This window comes from Sciurus vulgaris (assembly GCF_902686455.1).
Source record: "Sciurus vulgaris genome assembly, chromosome: 6".
Taxonomy (NCBI): Eukaryota; Metazoa; Chordata; class Mammalia; order Rodentia; family Sciuridae; genus Sciurus; species Sciurus vulgaris.
Window position 1 is genome coordinate 87,529,976 of NC_136466.1, and position 15,940 is coordinate 87,545,915.

Sequence of the window (15,940 nt, forward strand, 5' to 3'; positions counted from 1 at the left end):
GTATTAGCAAGAACATTTAAAATGCAAACTTCATTTTGAAATTTAGTTCACTTTTTAGTATAAGCAAAAGGTCAAGCTTTTCCAATTATATTCTCTTTGGGATGCCAGACTCTAACCCTAATGTGGGACATAGGAATTAACCCATCTCTTTTTCAGGGTAGTGCTCTTGGTAAATAAATTAGTAACTTCAACTCTTCTTCTTTAAAACCTAGCATGAGAGTTGCTTCAGAGTCCTGGTACTGCTTTGCCGCAGAGCCCGTGCAGTTGCCCAGGCAAAATGCTTGAGGAAACCCAGACCCAAGACCAACCCATAGATGAAGAGGAGGTGGAGACCTTTACCTTCCAAATGGAGAACACCAGTTGGTATTATTGATCATCAACACATTCTACTCAAACAAAGAGATCTTCCTGTGGGAGCTGATTTCTAACTTGTCCAATGCCCTGAACAAAATCAGATATGAAAGTTTGATTGATCCCAGTAAGCTAAACTCTAGGAAGGAGCTGCACAGTAATCTCACTCCAAACAAAAAATGACTGAACCTTCACTATTGTGGATACTAGAATTAGAATGCCCAAGGACAACTTGATCAATAACCTTGGTACCATTGCCAAGTCTGGGACCAGAGCATTCATGGAGGTTTTGAAAGCTGGTGCAGACATCACCATGAAAATCCAGTTCAATGTTGGTTTTTATTTTGCTTATCTGGTTGCCAAGAAAGTGGCTGTGATCACCAAACACAACAATGAAGGGCAGTAATCCTGGGAGTCCTCTACAGGGGCCTTTTTCACCATCAGGACTGACACAGGGAACCAATGGGTCATAGGACAAAGGTTATCCTGCATCTGAGAAAAGACCAAACCAAGTACTTGGAGAAAAGAAGAATAAAGGAGATTGTGAAGAAACATTCCTAGTTTATTGGTTATCCCATTATTCTCTTTATGGAGAAGGAACGGGATAAAGAAGTCAGTGATGACTAGGCTGAAGAAAAAGATAAAGAGGAGGAAAAAGAAAAAGAAGAAAAGGAATCTGATGACAAATCTGAAATCGAAGATGTTGGGTTTTGATGAAGAAGAAGAAGAAAAGAAGGATGGTAACAAGAAGAAGATGATTAAGGAGAAGTACATTGATCATGAAGAACTCAACAAAACAAAACCCATTTGGACCAGAAATTCTGACAATATGACTAACGAAGAGTACAGAGAGTTCTATAGGAGCTTGACCAATGACTGAGAAGATCACTTGGCAGTGAAGTATTTTTCCATTGAAGGACAGTTGGAATTCAGAGCTCTTCTTTTTGTCCTAAGACATGCTCCTTTTGACCTCTTTGAAAACAGAACGAAAAAGAATACATTAAATTGTATGTATGCCAAGTTTTCATCATGGATAACTGTGACAAGAGAATTCCTGAATATCTTAACTTCATTAGAGAAGTGGTGATCTATAAGGATCTTCCAATAAATATGTTCTGTGAACTCAATCTCAAGTTTCTTGATTCTTTAGTGTTTTTCCATTGGTACAGTGTCACATTTCCCCTTGATTTACATTGTTTTGAAACTGTTCCATTCTCTAATGTAGTGAAAACATGGTTTATGTGTATATATGTTGACATTTATAAATACATTGTTTTCATCTCAAAATAAATAAATATATAAATAAATATATCCCATGAAATGTTGCAACAGAGCAAAATTTTGAAAGTCATCAGGAAGAATTTGGTCAAAAAATGCTTAGAATTGTTCACTGAACTGGCAGAAGACAAAATAAAACTACAAAAAATTCTACGAACAGTTTTCAAAAATATAAAGCTTAGAATACACAAAGACTCTCAAAATCAAAAGAAGCTTTCAGAGTTGTTACAATACTACATGTCTGCTTCTGGGGATGAGATGTTTTCTCTCAAGGACTATTGTACCAGAATGAAGGAAACCAGAAACACATCTACTACATCACAGGTGAGACCAAGGACCAGGTAACTAACTCTGCCTTTGTGGAGCGTCCTCAGAAGCATGGTTTGGAAGTGATCTACATGATTGAGCTCATTGATGACTATCATGTCCAACAGCTGAAGGAATCTGAGGGGAAGACTTTAGTGTCTGACCCCAAAGAAGGCTTGGAGCTTCCAGAGGATAAAGAAGAGAAGAAGAAACAGGAAGAGAAAAAGAAAAAGTCTGAAAACCTCTGCAAGATCATGAAGGACATTTTGAAGAAAAAGGTTGAAAAGGTGGTTATGTCAAATGGATTGGTGATCTCCCCATGCTATATTGTCACAAGCACGTATGACTAGACAGCAAACGTGGAAAGAACATGAAAGCTCAAGCTTTGAGAGACAATGGGCTACATGGCAGCCAAGAAATACATAGAGATAAACCCTGACCAGTCCATTATTTAGGCCTTGAGGCAAAAGGCCAGAGGCTGACAAGAATGATAAGTCTGTGAAAGATCTGGTCATCTTGCTGTATGAAACTGCACTCCCCTCTTCTTGGAAGATCCCTAGACCCATACTAACAGGATCTACAGGATGATCAAACTTGGTCTCGGTATTGATGAGGATGCTCTCACCGCGGACACCAGCGCTGCCCTAACAGAAGAGGTGCCGCCCCTGGAAGGAGATGATGACACGCTGCTCGTGGAAGAAGTAGACGGCCTCTGAAGAACCACTCAGAGTGTGTTCCCGCTTCACCTTCATTCCCGATGTGTTTTCAAGGATGTTGTTGTTCTTTGTTTTTGATAATATTTATTAAACAGCCTGCATGGCATGACAATAACTACTTAAGAGGGAGATAAGATTTTTTTGTACTTTTAAGTGATACTTTAGGCACTAAAGCAGAGCTGGAAATGCTTTTTCTGGTTTCACATCGTCTTGTTTTAACAGGTTGAGATGTTTCTTCTAAGACATGTAACCGATCGTTGTTTGTGGTCTCAAGTGTTTGCTATCAAGTTGTATCCCTTAGTAGGCCAGACCAAATCCTTTATCCCCGAAGTGTTCCAAGATAGACGTCGATGTTTAAAATATTTGTTAAAATGGCTTGAGTTCCATCTTGTTAGGATCCACGTTTTAAACTTTCCATCCTTTGTGCTTACCCATTGTGCTTGTACTAACCCTTTAGAACCAAGTATGCTAAACTGAAACAACTTGCTGGGGGAGGGGGGATACTCTCCAGGGCTTGTTTTTCAAAGAAAAGTAACACACCTCCAAAGTCATTCAAAATGTAACTCAGTAAGCCTTGTAAATGGAAATATGTAATACCCAAGTCAACATTCTGCCTTAAAGAGTATTAAATGCTGAAGAGTTAAAAAATAAAAAAATAAAACTAGGCTGAGCATATCGGCATTCCTCTTTAGAACAAAAGTGGTCACAATTAAAATGTTTTATGCTCAAGACTGAAAACTAATGAGGTGAAAAAAGTTGAGAGACTGAGTAACTCACCACCTAGGAACTGAGCAGGAGTAAATGAGCACAAATGGCTGTTCAATAATATGAAATCAAACAACTGCAATCCATGGGTGCATTTTTGAGCACTAAGTGAAAATAATCTTCTAAACTTGTCTCTTCTTAACAGTAATTTTATTATTTCCATTATTTTCAGTTCTGTGTGTATCCTGCAGCATTTAGATGTGTAAGGAAGGAATTATAAGTAGTTCACCTCATACCCCAGTCAATGTTCCGTGTGTTTCCCTTAGGGCTCCTGGTAGCTCCCCATAGCTTTGTTTTCCCTGAAAGGAATATAGAGGCTACTGCAGATTAGAAGCAGAGGAATAAAGGAAAGAGCATCCAGGACTCCTGAGAAACAAAGGTTTCAAATTTGAACTGGATTTATATTAGTTGAGTTGAGTTGGTGAGAGGGAAATTTTTAATCCCTATTTTAAATACTCATTGTTGTTTAAAGATAGAAAAAGGACAGTAAAATTCACTCCCTCAACTTTACCAAACCACAGAAAATCACTAAACCAGATGAGCACAATAAACAAAGAACTCAAGTATAATCCCCCAATGTAAACCATGAAATTTGTAAATTAATTTTCCATAAGGAGAAAAGGTAAGAATACAAGAATGTATATGAATAGAGCTGGAAAATAACACATCAGAACTTCTGACTCTAATTAAATGTTAGTCTAAGGATTTTATATTATAGTTTGGTATACTGTATGATCTAGCTTATATGTGATACAAGTGTGTTTACGAATTTTTATATAACTTTTTGCAATGTTATCTAGTGATTTTACTCCATGATAATTTTCACATCATAGCATTATTCTATTCAGATATCTTAGTAGTATTTGTAGAAACATTGGATATAATGAAATGATTCAATAAATAGTAGCAAAGAGTTTTATGAGAAAATATACACAGATGAATAAATTCTGCACACCTGAATAACATTTTAATGCACTGGAAAGATACTGTGCTATATTTGATACACACAAAATTTGAATTAATAAAATACTAGATTTTTCCCAGACATCTTTATGTAAACCCAAAGCCTGTAATAAATAGCTCTGAAGACCTTCACATGAATCTATGCACATTATATCATCCCATAAATGAAAATTAATTGAGCAAATCATTTTTAAGAATTTAACCTTTATTTGTTTGTTTTTATGTGGTGCTAAGGATTGAACCCAGTGCCTCACCCGTGCTAGGCAAGCACTCCACCACTGAGCTACAGCCCCAGCCCTACTCAAGTCATTCTGCATAGCACTGAGTATATCTGAGAGCCTGTTCTTTAGAAATACAGCCACAATCAAACAAATGGATTATAAATAACAATAGCATTCCTTTGGTTATCATCTCCACCATCATAGTTCTTTCTCACTTATTTCATTCTTGCTACTTAAGATCTGAAAGACAGTAAGATAAGTGCAAATGACATTCACTTGCTTGAGGAGCTACCATGACTTTACGTTAAGTGCCACCTACCTTTTCTCTGTAGAAACTTAAATCTTTAAAGCTACTTACTTTTCACAGTTTCTTAGACTACCACAAACCAACTTTTGAGAAAAGATCAAGAATATCCCTGACCCCATTATTGATTTGCCTCTATTTAACCTCAGCCTTCTCTAATTATCAACTCATCCAGTGGCCACAAAAGAAGAGAGAAGGAAGTGTCAGAAAAAGAAAAGGAAAGGAAACATAAGCAAACACCCCAAGAAGAATTGAAAAGAATTAGAAGATAGTTGCCTAGAATTACCCTCCTCTTTTCTTTTACTTTGAGATTATTTATCATAATTTCAATCCCAAAAATCATATGCTTTCTCTATATCATATACACAGTATGTTTCATATATATATATATGAAAATAAATTTCATATATATATATACACTCAGTATATTATATTTATGTAATACATGTATATATTTATATATATACATATACCCAATATATTGCTTCTTGGCCATGAGATAATACCACTCACTCTGCCTAGCAGGTATGTCCATCTCTGGCCATTTAGGGGCCTGTCCTCCCTGATGACTCCCCTTCACAAACAACCACCCCTCCAGGGGTTACAAGATCAGGAATTTGGAACAAAGAGAGAATGAACCTTGGCCATTGCCTCAGAATTTGATGTCTTTTTCTCATCAAATGTTGTTTGGGGCATCTTGTACATATTGTCAACTAACCCTAACACAATACCAGAAAGCTAGTAGCTCTGTCAAGAGAGATGCCAAAGTTTCTGGGGTAGTCACTCTAATTAGTTCTTTTTCTCAAGAGAATTTACAATATCTCAGTGTGAAAACATACACACACACACACACACACACACACACACACGGATAGAAATAAGGGAGACAGACATTTCAAAATGTCTTTCAGATAGCAATAACTTGAACTAGTTACTGCTGCTTCTGATTTTTCCTATTTAAAATTCATTTTTAATAAACACAGTTTTCAGGATTTTTAGCTAAAGAAAATCCTATACAAACCCTTTTGTTTTATTTTTCTGCCAGAAATAGAACAATAGTTCAAATTGAGAACACAAAGATAAAAGACCAGAAATGAGGTCACACATAATCGTTTTGTTTTCTCCTCAACATTTTTCACCTTAATCTACTAGACTTTTCTGAAAACCATTTTTAAAGTATGTAACTTACACTTTCATTGCCCCACTTGTTTGTATCTGTATATTTTCCAACATATTCTTACACTGCTGAACATATTAATTGCATTTTTATTTAAACATATTTTCCATTAATATTTTAAACCTGTAGGCCATTCATTATGATTAGCTATTTGAAATAAGCAACTGAGCCCCTGGAACAAGTTTATTACACATTAGGGAGAATTTTCAATGATACAGTTGATAAACTATGAGACTGAGGACCTCTGCTGGAAGTTTTTTAGCATGATTTTTTTTTTTTTAACCACAATAATATTGCCAGGAGATAAGAAATTATCCTCCTTAATCTGAAGTATTTCTTTTTATTTAAAACTCTTTAATTGCCTTCCTAAAACTTTATTTTTTGGTCCTGCCATATTTTCATAAACTTGAGTCTTTCATTTGCACGGAAGTTGTTTTATTTACATGAAATGTAACATTATTAGACAAAAATACATTTTAACATTATTGTCTTGAAGCAAATTAAATATGTTCATAAATAATATCTTAATTTTTATTTAACATGACAGTTGCACATGTGTGCATGTTTGTGTGTATGTGTATATATATGTGTGTGTGTGTGTGTGTATACCTAGGAAGGTGTAAATGTAGGTTTAGGTATAGATAAAAAGAAAGATACAAATGTGTCCTCACAAAATAGAACATGGAATTTAATATAACATTAAATTATGTGTTAGAGACATAATCACCGATTTCTCACTTTTTCGGAGGGAGTTATTACATATGTAATATATTCCTAGATAAGACTTAGGAGCCAAGTTTTTAATCTAAATATCCAGAGCAATCATTTAAAACTTAAAGATTATGTATAATAATTACATGTCAATTTCAAAATTATTTAACAGTTGGAAATGTTCATTACATTTCACTTCACCATTGTGCATTAATTCTATTATTTATAAATTCACAGACTGGAAAAGACTACTGGTCCTGCCTCCCCAGACCACACCAAATCACTGAAAGGACAGAGGTAAATCAACATCTCAAGATTTCTATACCTGATTCACAGCACACCAGTTGGAAACCTGGCTTAGAGTTCCCCAGTCAATGACCAAGTATAAACTGGCTTAGGATGCCAGTGCTTAACTTTCCCTCTCATCCTCAGATCTACTTAAAGTTCTCACTCACTACTCCTGGCTCTTTCTTAGCTTAGATTTTAACCCTGTTCCCCGATCTTTAAAATGATAGGTATGTGCAGTGGTTTTGGATTGCTTCATAACAAATTAGCCCTAGCTTAGTAGCTTAAAGAAGTATTTATCTCCTAGTTTGAGTGGTTCAGAACACCCAGAGAAACTTAGCTCAGTGGTTCCAGCTCAGGGTGTCTAACAAGGTTGTTCTTAAAGTGTCAGCTGAGGATGTAGTTGTCTGAGGCTTGATTGAGTCTGGAGGATCTTCTTGTAATCTCAAGTGCAGAGAAATTGGTGGGAAGCTTCAGTTCTTCAATATGTGGAGTTCTCTGGGGAATTGCATGTAACAAGGCTTCCCCAGTAGCAAGTAATGAGTAGGAAAACCCCAAACAGCTTTTTATCACCTAATATCTGAAGTCATTCTTCTGTTCAATTGTGTCAGATAGACCAACCCAGGTACAACATGGGAAGGAACTACATGACAGTATGAACACTAGGAGGTGGGGTCACTGGGTGCCAACTCAGAGACTGGCTACCAGTTTCTGTGTTTATTGAGTGTCTTTGTTACTAGCACTCTACGTTTTTAATGTATTATCTAATTTAATTTTTAGGACAACCCTGACTTAGTATCTCCATTTTAGAGTTGAGATTCCCAAGGCTGCACCAAAATAAGTGGCAGAAAAGAAAGTAGGAAAAGGGCCTGTCTCCAAAGATGCACATTCTTTTGCACATATTGCTACATTTCCACGCTGCACTCGACCTTCCTGCATCTCAATTTTCCTAGATCCCAATTCTCATGTATATACCCTATGTGCCTTTTCACCCCCTTTCAGTGCTGCTCAGCATTCCATATTTTGTCCACTCTTGCCAATGCCTAACCCTCTGGTTACATAAATCGACAGCACTTTCTTTAGTTTTATTTGATTTCATCTTCTTAATAACTATGTGAGACATTGTACACCAAAATCTAATTGTAACTAGAAATGCTAATTGTTTAAAATGATGTAAACAAAAAAATGTGTACAAATGTTGCAGAAAAAAAAAACTTGAAATATACATTTCTTTCATTTGCAGAGATGAACAGTGTGTACCACACCAGGGAATACAGGCGGAGGTCTCAAAATGAAGCAAAGTGAAGTTTCTACTGATTTGACTCACATGTGTTTCCTGATGACCAATTGAGACTAGTGATGAAAATGGATGAACAACAATCTACAGGATAAAAGTGAGCCTAGAAGTTTCCGCAAATAATTAGGAAAGGGACTTGGGTTGTAGCTCAGTGGTAGAATGCTTGCTTAGCACGTGTGAGGCACTGGGTTGGATCCTCAACACCACATAAAAACAAGTGAAATGAAATGTTGTGTCCATCTACAATTAAAAACAAAACAAAAAAATGTAAAAAAAAAAATCTAGGAAGGACTAGGAAGAAAAATATTGTACCACCCAGCTATATCACTTCTCAGTATTTATCCTAAAGAATTAAAGTCAGCATATAGTGACACATGCCTGCCTATATTTATAGCAGTACAATACACAATAGTCAAACAAAGTAATCAGCCGAGCTGCCTTTCAGTGGATGAATACATAAGGAAAATGTGAAATGAATACACAACAGAGTTTTATTCAGTCATAAGGAAGAATAAAATTATATCCTTTGTAGGAAAATGGATGAATCTTGAGAGATTTATGTTAAGCAAAATAAACTAGTCTCAGAAAGTCAAGGGTCATATGTTTTCTCTCACATGTGGAAGATATAGAAGAAAAAAAAGGTGGAAACAGAGGTGATCTCATGAAAATAGTAGAGAGATCAATAGACTAAGAGGAAGGGAACCAGGGAGAGGGAAGGAAAAGGGGAAGTACTGGAAAACAAAACTGACCAAATTATATTGTCATATTGTGTACATGTACAAATATATGAAAATGAATTCCAGAATCCCACTATTATGTGTAATTATAATGCACTAATAAAAAAAAAAAAGAAAAAAGTGAGCCTAAGGAATGTCAGCTGGACATACAGTTTTCACTTCAGGAAAAGATACTCAAATTAAAATGTCTCACTCACTGACTTTTCAATTTATTCAGCAGACCAAAGTTTTTCCTGCACTAAAATGGTGAGCATTTATTGGTTGATACCACCCTTTCCAGATATTAACTTCTCAGGATATCAGTTGGTCCACATGATATGAGCCAAGTAAGTTAGTCTAATCAAGTTTCTTGGACACATTTACAAGAGTCTTCTTGGGAGACATTAAGTTTGAAATTAACCCTCTCTGGTCTTTCTGAATAGGCAAAGATAAGAATGACCTCTACATTTGAAAAGATAGCATATCCATGTGTGCGTGTGTGTGTGTGTGTGTGTGTGTGTGTCCACGTTTGTGTGAATTTTTTCCACTGTAAACAGTAAAATACAGACTTCATGCCACGTTTTGTACTTTGTTCTTTCTCCCTAAAGTCATGTCTTTATAGATAGGGCATTCCTGTTTTGTTTGAGTAGAAGAGAGAGTTGTAATTATACTTGCTTCACAAAAAAAAAAAAAAAGAAAGAAAGAAAGAAAAGAAAAGGAAGACAAACCTAAGCATTAAAGTAAGTTGTAAAACATGTATAGGAACCATGACTAAAACCCAGGTCTCTTGTCTCTAAATCTGATTCTCTCTCTCCTACACCACAACAAATGGTCATAATCAGAGAAAAATCATCATGGCAGGAAGAGCTTATGACAGTGAAATACAGAATAATATCTCTTAATTATACATTCAACATTATACATTACCCTTTCATGTACTCATACACCTGGCCCACCAGTGTAAAGGTAACTCATTCAACACTTGTAACTAATTAATGAGAAATTATTGCCATCACCCCCATTTCTAACAGAAGAAACCAAGGTATGTAGAATAACTGGCCTAAATCACACAGCTAGCAAGGAGCAGGCCCTGGATTCAAATCACTGTTATCTTATTACTATCAGGCACAGAGAAGGACATTTAATGATGACACCTCCATATTACATATTTTATAAAACATGATCTGTGCTTAATTCATATGCAATCCATCCTAAGATTGCCTCAGAGAAACTAGGTATTTCTCAAATAGCAGAAAAATAAATAGAACTATTAATACTTTATTTTTAAAAAATCACTATCGTATATCTATTTATCTAAAACCAACACATGAATGGATAGTAGCACAAACTCAGCAATTATGAAGTATTATAGTAGAAAAGAATCTTTGAAAAATTCCTCTTGTTAAAAATAGAGGGTGTTGGGGCTGGGGAGATAGCTCAGTCAGTAGAGTGCTTGCCTTGTAAGCATAAGACCCTGGGTTTGATCCCCAGCACCCCCCCCCCAAAAAAAAAAAAAAATAGAAGGTGTTTACAGTGCATAACTGTAAAGCAGAACTACACTTTTAGTTGTTAATTAGAAAATGCTACAAAGCATAATTTTCCTTTTTGCCCAGTACATTTTGGAAGTTTATTTGTTCAGTTCTGCCTCATTCACACCTGAACTTCATTTCCCCTCATCTTTACCTGTTCAGTCTCTGGTTCCCATTGGCAGGTATTCTAACAAACCTCTAGACTTGAAAGGAAGGAAAAGGAGATAGGCCTCCCACCTAAGAACAAAGAAAATCCTGTGTTACCCAACAGTTCCTATAGACTAGGGAGACCACTGTGCCTCCCTGAACAAATTCTCCTTGAACTTTGCTTTCAAAGCTGTCCACTGTGTTTGAAGTAAACGTAGAGAGGGAGAGAGGGCCTAAAAGTAGAGCAAAGAGATGAGTAAGAAGGAACCTCTCTTCTATCATGATTAAAGTACTTAATGATGTCTTTAAATATTTAAATGCTGCACCATCTGAATTTTGAAACAACAAACATAAATTTGAGCATACAATCAGGTTGACACATAACTTAAAATATTTCTGCTTGCTACGAAGAAGCGGAACAGAAACAGGTCATCAGTGAAACTTCCCTGAACAGCTTTTAAGCTGCTTGGATCATGCCAACAGTTTCCAAAGCCAGTTTAAATTGTTGTAGTTAGCGTTTTCATTGTAGCTTTGCTACTGTTACTCTATTTTTAAGTTCTTTCCATTTCTGGATGACTAAAAACATGTCTTTACAATTCCCCATAGTACACAGACTATACCAGCTATTAAACAAATGCATTCGAAGAAGTGGACTTTAAAATTAGAGTACATGAGAACCTCCACAAATACAGATAAAACACTTTTCTAATTTAATAGCACTTATACAGTAACCTCATTAATAAGATGCGATGCAGGCTTATCATTTCATCTTTGCTTTTATATCATGTTGCTGGTCACAGCCATGACTTAAGTGATGGTGAGTAACTGAGCAGGAATGGAATCTCAGAGCTTCCTGTGGGAAAATGCAATGTGTTTATAATGCATTTTCCAGAAATGAATTGGACAAAGTGACGACAGTCCTGCAATTTTATCTTTTAAATTCACATACCCACCAAACTAGATTTAGCTCTCTTGGCATAATTAGTTTCGATTCCAGAGTTTTTAAATTTTGTTGATAAAATAGAAATTAGATTGTGACCTAAGATTGTTAATATTTTCCTAAAACTAAGTAGCTACAGAATATAAGAAGCTGAATTCTGCACCAGGGCCAATTAAATTTGGTTCTGTTTTCTCTCAGCTGCTTGTCTTTACATCAAAAAATAAAGGAAATAAAGCCAAAAATCTTAGGAATGCTTTCCAAGCATCTGAAGTTACTTTTCAAATGTCGTTCAAACAAATTGGGGAAAAGGAAAAATAAGCCTCAAGAAGTAAAACAGATATATATACGAAAATTCTACAGAAGAATTTATTACTTGTTTAAAAGTCTATGAATATGCCTACGTGTAGATTTCGGCAATACACATGTGCACTAAATACATAAATTTGAAGTATACAATATCTTAAATAACTTGCAAGCACATAAATACAACAGTAATCATGCAGTGGTGTTTGTGGGCTTCGGGTAGGCTGCCCTCTTGGGATTGCAAGACAAGTTCAGAGATTCCATTTTCTGAAATGGAATTCAATAGGTTTTTGCTAAACAAGTATCAATCACCTGGAAAAATAACACCCTGAAACACCATTTGTAATTATAATGCTAGTGAATCTGGATAATCTACTAAAATCCTTTTACGAAACAAAAAAATAAAGATATCCAGTATAAGATAAAATGCAGTCTGTGTGACATTTTAAATATCTAGAGCCAACGGATAAAAATCCAGTTCAGTCCTCTCAGAAGAAAAAGTTCCCAAATTAACAATTGATTTCATGTGTCAAATTGACTGGGTCACAGATTGTCTGGATATGTGGTCAGACATTATTCTGAGTGTTTCTCTGAGAGAGTTTTTGGATGAGATTAACATTTAAATTAGTAGATGAATTAAATCAGATTGCTCTCCTTAATATGAGTTGTCCTCATCCAGCTAGTAATTGTGGGGCAGGGGGAGAGGGGGTTTGGTTGGTTGGTTTTTGGTACCACAGATTAAACCCAGGGGCACTTAACCACTAAGCCACATCCCCAGTCCTTTTTATATTTTAATTAGAGACAGACCCTCAATAAATTGCTGAAGCTGACTTTGAACTCGCAATCCTCCTACCTCAGTCTCTGGAGTTGCAGGGATTACAGCCATTTACCACCATACCTGGCATCATCCAAATAGTTGAAGGACTAAATAGAACAAAAAGGCTGACCATCCCCAAAGGAAGAGAGAATTCCTCCTACCCGATGGACTTGGAACCAGGATATTGATCCTGCCTCGGGATTCAAACAAATATCCTCTCTCTGGGTCTTGAAGTCTGCCAGCCTCCAGACTTCAACTATACCATGTTATCTCCTGGGTCTCCAGGTTGTTAATTCACCCCAACAATCTTGAAAGCTGTCAGTCTTCTTATTTTGTGTGTGTATAATATTATATACACATGTATATATGTGTATATATATATATGTATATATACAAAGGAAATATATATATTCCTTTGTAGAACCCTGACTAGTACTCCAGTCCATCCACTTTAGTTCACTGGTCTGCTCAGCACATATTTTCCTGTCTTTTAGATGAGTCCATGATAGTATCTTATCTTGAAGGCATTAGGCTTTAAGAACATTTGACTTTTTTTTTTATACATCTTTCAATTGCTTTATTAACTTTCTGATATTATAATGTTTCCACATGAAGTCTTTATCACTAGTAAAAGAATAGGTGAACCACTAAATATGTATTTTCCAGAAATTTCTGATCTATGAATCAAAAATTTTTTGGTGAAGAGGGGATTCTCTTCACATTTTTTATCAGTGCATTATAGTTGTTGTACACAATGGTAGGATTTGTTGTTACATGTTCATATATGTTCACAATATAACAATATAATTAGCCAATATTACTCCCCAATACTCTACAGATTTCATTTTTAACCAAGTAATTTGCAAGATTAATAAGTCAATTCCCTTAGAGTGTACTAGTCTCTCACAAGGCTGATGATTCCTGGATGGATCCACAATACAAAGATACTCAGTAGGCATCCCTCGGTAACAGAACTTATAGCAGTCAGACTTTCTCGCCCCTTCTGCTTCCCCAACCCGTATCTTTCCACTCAACCCCACCCAACTAGAAACAGTGCCAAATTTCAAAATTTTTCACTTTATGTAATGTTTAGAGAATAGAGAGTGAGCGTATTTAAACCTCAATTTCTGATTCTGATTCATTCATACTGGTTGTCTTATCCATGATATTGAGAATTAACAGGTGTGAACCATTTGACAAAAAAAAAATCTATATCTGCCTTGGGTAAGGAAGAAAGCAGTGGCTACAAAGTCACACATGTAACATCCCTTCTCAGGTTTTTTTATTGGCACCTTTCAAAATACACATAAACTCAGGCAGGATTACAAGTTTAAGGCCAGCCTGGGCAACATAGCAAGACTGTCTCAAAAAAGGGGAGTGGGGGTAAAACTTAGAAATAAATAAACAAAATAAAATCCACATGAAAGACAATGTTACAGGATAATTCATTAAGATCACTTCTGTCTTATTCCCAATCCTACATGAGACTCTCAGAAGAAACAAAGCTGTAATTGCATTACGGTTACCCAGACCCTGTGAAGTAGGAACCTCCAGCATCATACCCTGAGTTCCTTCACCTCTAGGGCTCGCCAAACGGTTTTGATTTGATTTCAGAGGTGGAAATAGCTTGTCTTGTAGCAAGGGAACAACTCCCTTTTAGGTTTTTGTTTGGGAATTGAATTGCCTTTCAGTTATTAAACTGGGTGGTCTCAGAGGAACAAAAGGAGGAGACATTGAGCTTGGAGTTATTTTAGAAAATGGCTCATTCTAGAGAATAAAGAGCAGATTCTGCGAGACTAGTGCAGCAACAGGGGGACTTCAGGTTTTCTTAACTGAATGAACATTTACACACTTTGCTCCCTAGGTCAGGCTAGGAACAAATGGAAGCTTTTGGATGTCTTTGAAATCTGGCCTCAGTCCTGAGACCTAGGAAAGAGAGGTGAGTCTGTGTAGCAGAGCCTATGGGCAGCACAAGAGACCAGCATGAAGCATCTGGGCCTTCTGGAGAAGTTCCTAACACATGGTAGAGAAACAGCACTTCACAGCAGCATGACTCAATAGAAAAAATATTAGCAATAACAAGCACAATGGACTAAGTATCCTCTCTCCCTTTCCACACATTCAAATGTCTGTACAATCTCATGAAAAGTAGTATTACTGTCCTCTCACCCAGAAAATTGATCAGAATAAAAGAAACGGACTGAAATTCACATTGAATTAGCAAAAAAATGTTTTCTATTGTTCACAAGTACTGCAGAGCAGTATCATACCAAATACAAAAAAATGCATAAAACAAATAAATAGCCAAAGATAGTCTAAGGTGAGTTCAAACTCAGCAGCATCCCTAGAAATTTTATGAAGCTTAAAGCCAAGTCAGAGGATTTCATGGGCAAATGAGATGAATAAACATCAAGGACTGAGCCACTGACAGTTTAAACCACCCGTACAAGATTGCATAGCTAGTGTGAGAGAGCTGGAGCACTAACGTAGGTCATCAGATTCCTGCGGCACCAAAAGACCCACAGTAACTAAGTATGAAGAAGCGCAACTCCTAGGGCAGAATGTGAAGCTAGAAGGGGACCAGAGGTCAGGTGGATAATGAGTGGAGGGTGACACAACGAATTAGACTGAGAAACTGTGGAAGGAATTTGCAGTCAGGCAAATCTGAATTCTTCCGAATTCTATAGGAAAAGATCCTAAACTCTCTATCTTAGGAAATTAATGTAATGTGCCCAGGACATGATAGGCCTTACATGAACAACCTTTGCATAGAGGTGCAGTGAGCATGATAGAAAAACTTAGTTAAAAATCCTCTACAACAGATCAAAATATCACAGAAAGATTCTTGAAGAAATTGATTTAATAAAAAAAAAAAAGGAATTAGCTATCGTTGCAGAGTTTCTTCAGCTTTGACATGTGGTTTAGTTTGGAAGCAAATGCTTTGTAAATTTTAATTATAATCTCATATTAAATGTCTATTTTTGGTTACATATGGCCATATTTACTGAATTTTAGTTGATTTCCAAATTTCTATGAGAGCTTGATCCTACCAACTCCAATTTTATCATGCCCACTTAAATTCAGTAACATAATCCTGAAACTTGTTAGGATATT

General features: G+C 36.2%; 1 pseudogene across 1 annotated transcript; it reads left to right on the forward strand.

Annotated features, from left to right (window-relative positions):
* Positions 1–277: 277 nt before the first annotated feature.
* LOC306664336 (heat shock protein HSP 90-alpha-like) lies at positions 278–2,651 on the forward strand (annotated as a pseudogene). The gene is made up of 2 exons: positions 278–1,468; positions 1,667–2,651. The product of its transcript is annotated as a heat shock protein HSP 90-alpha-like (transcript).
* Positions 2,652–15,940: the final 13,289 nt, after the last annotated feature.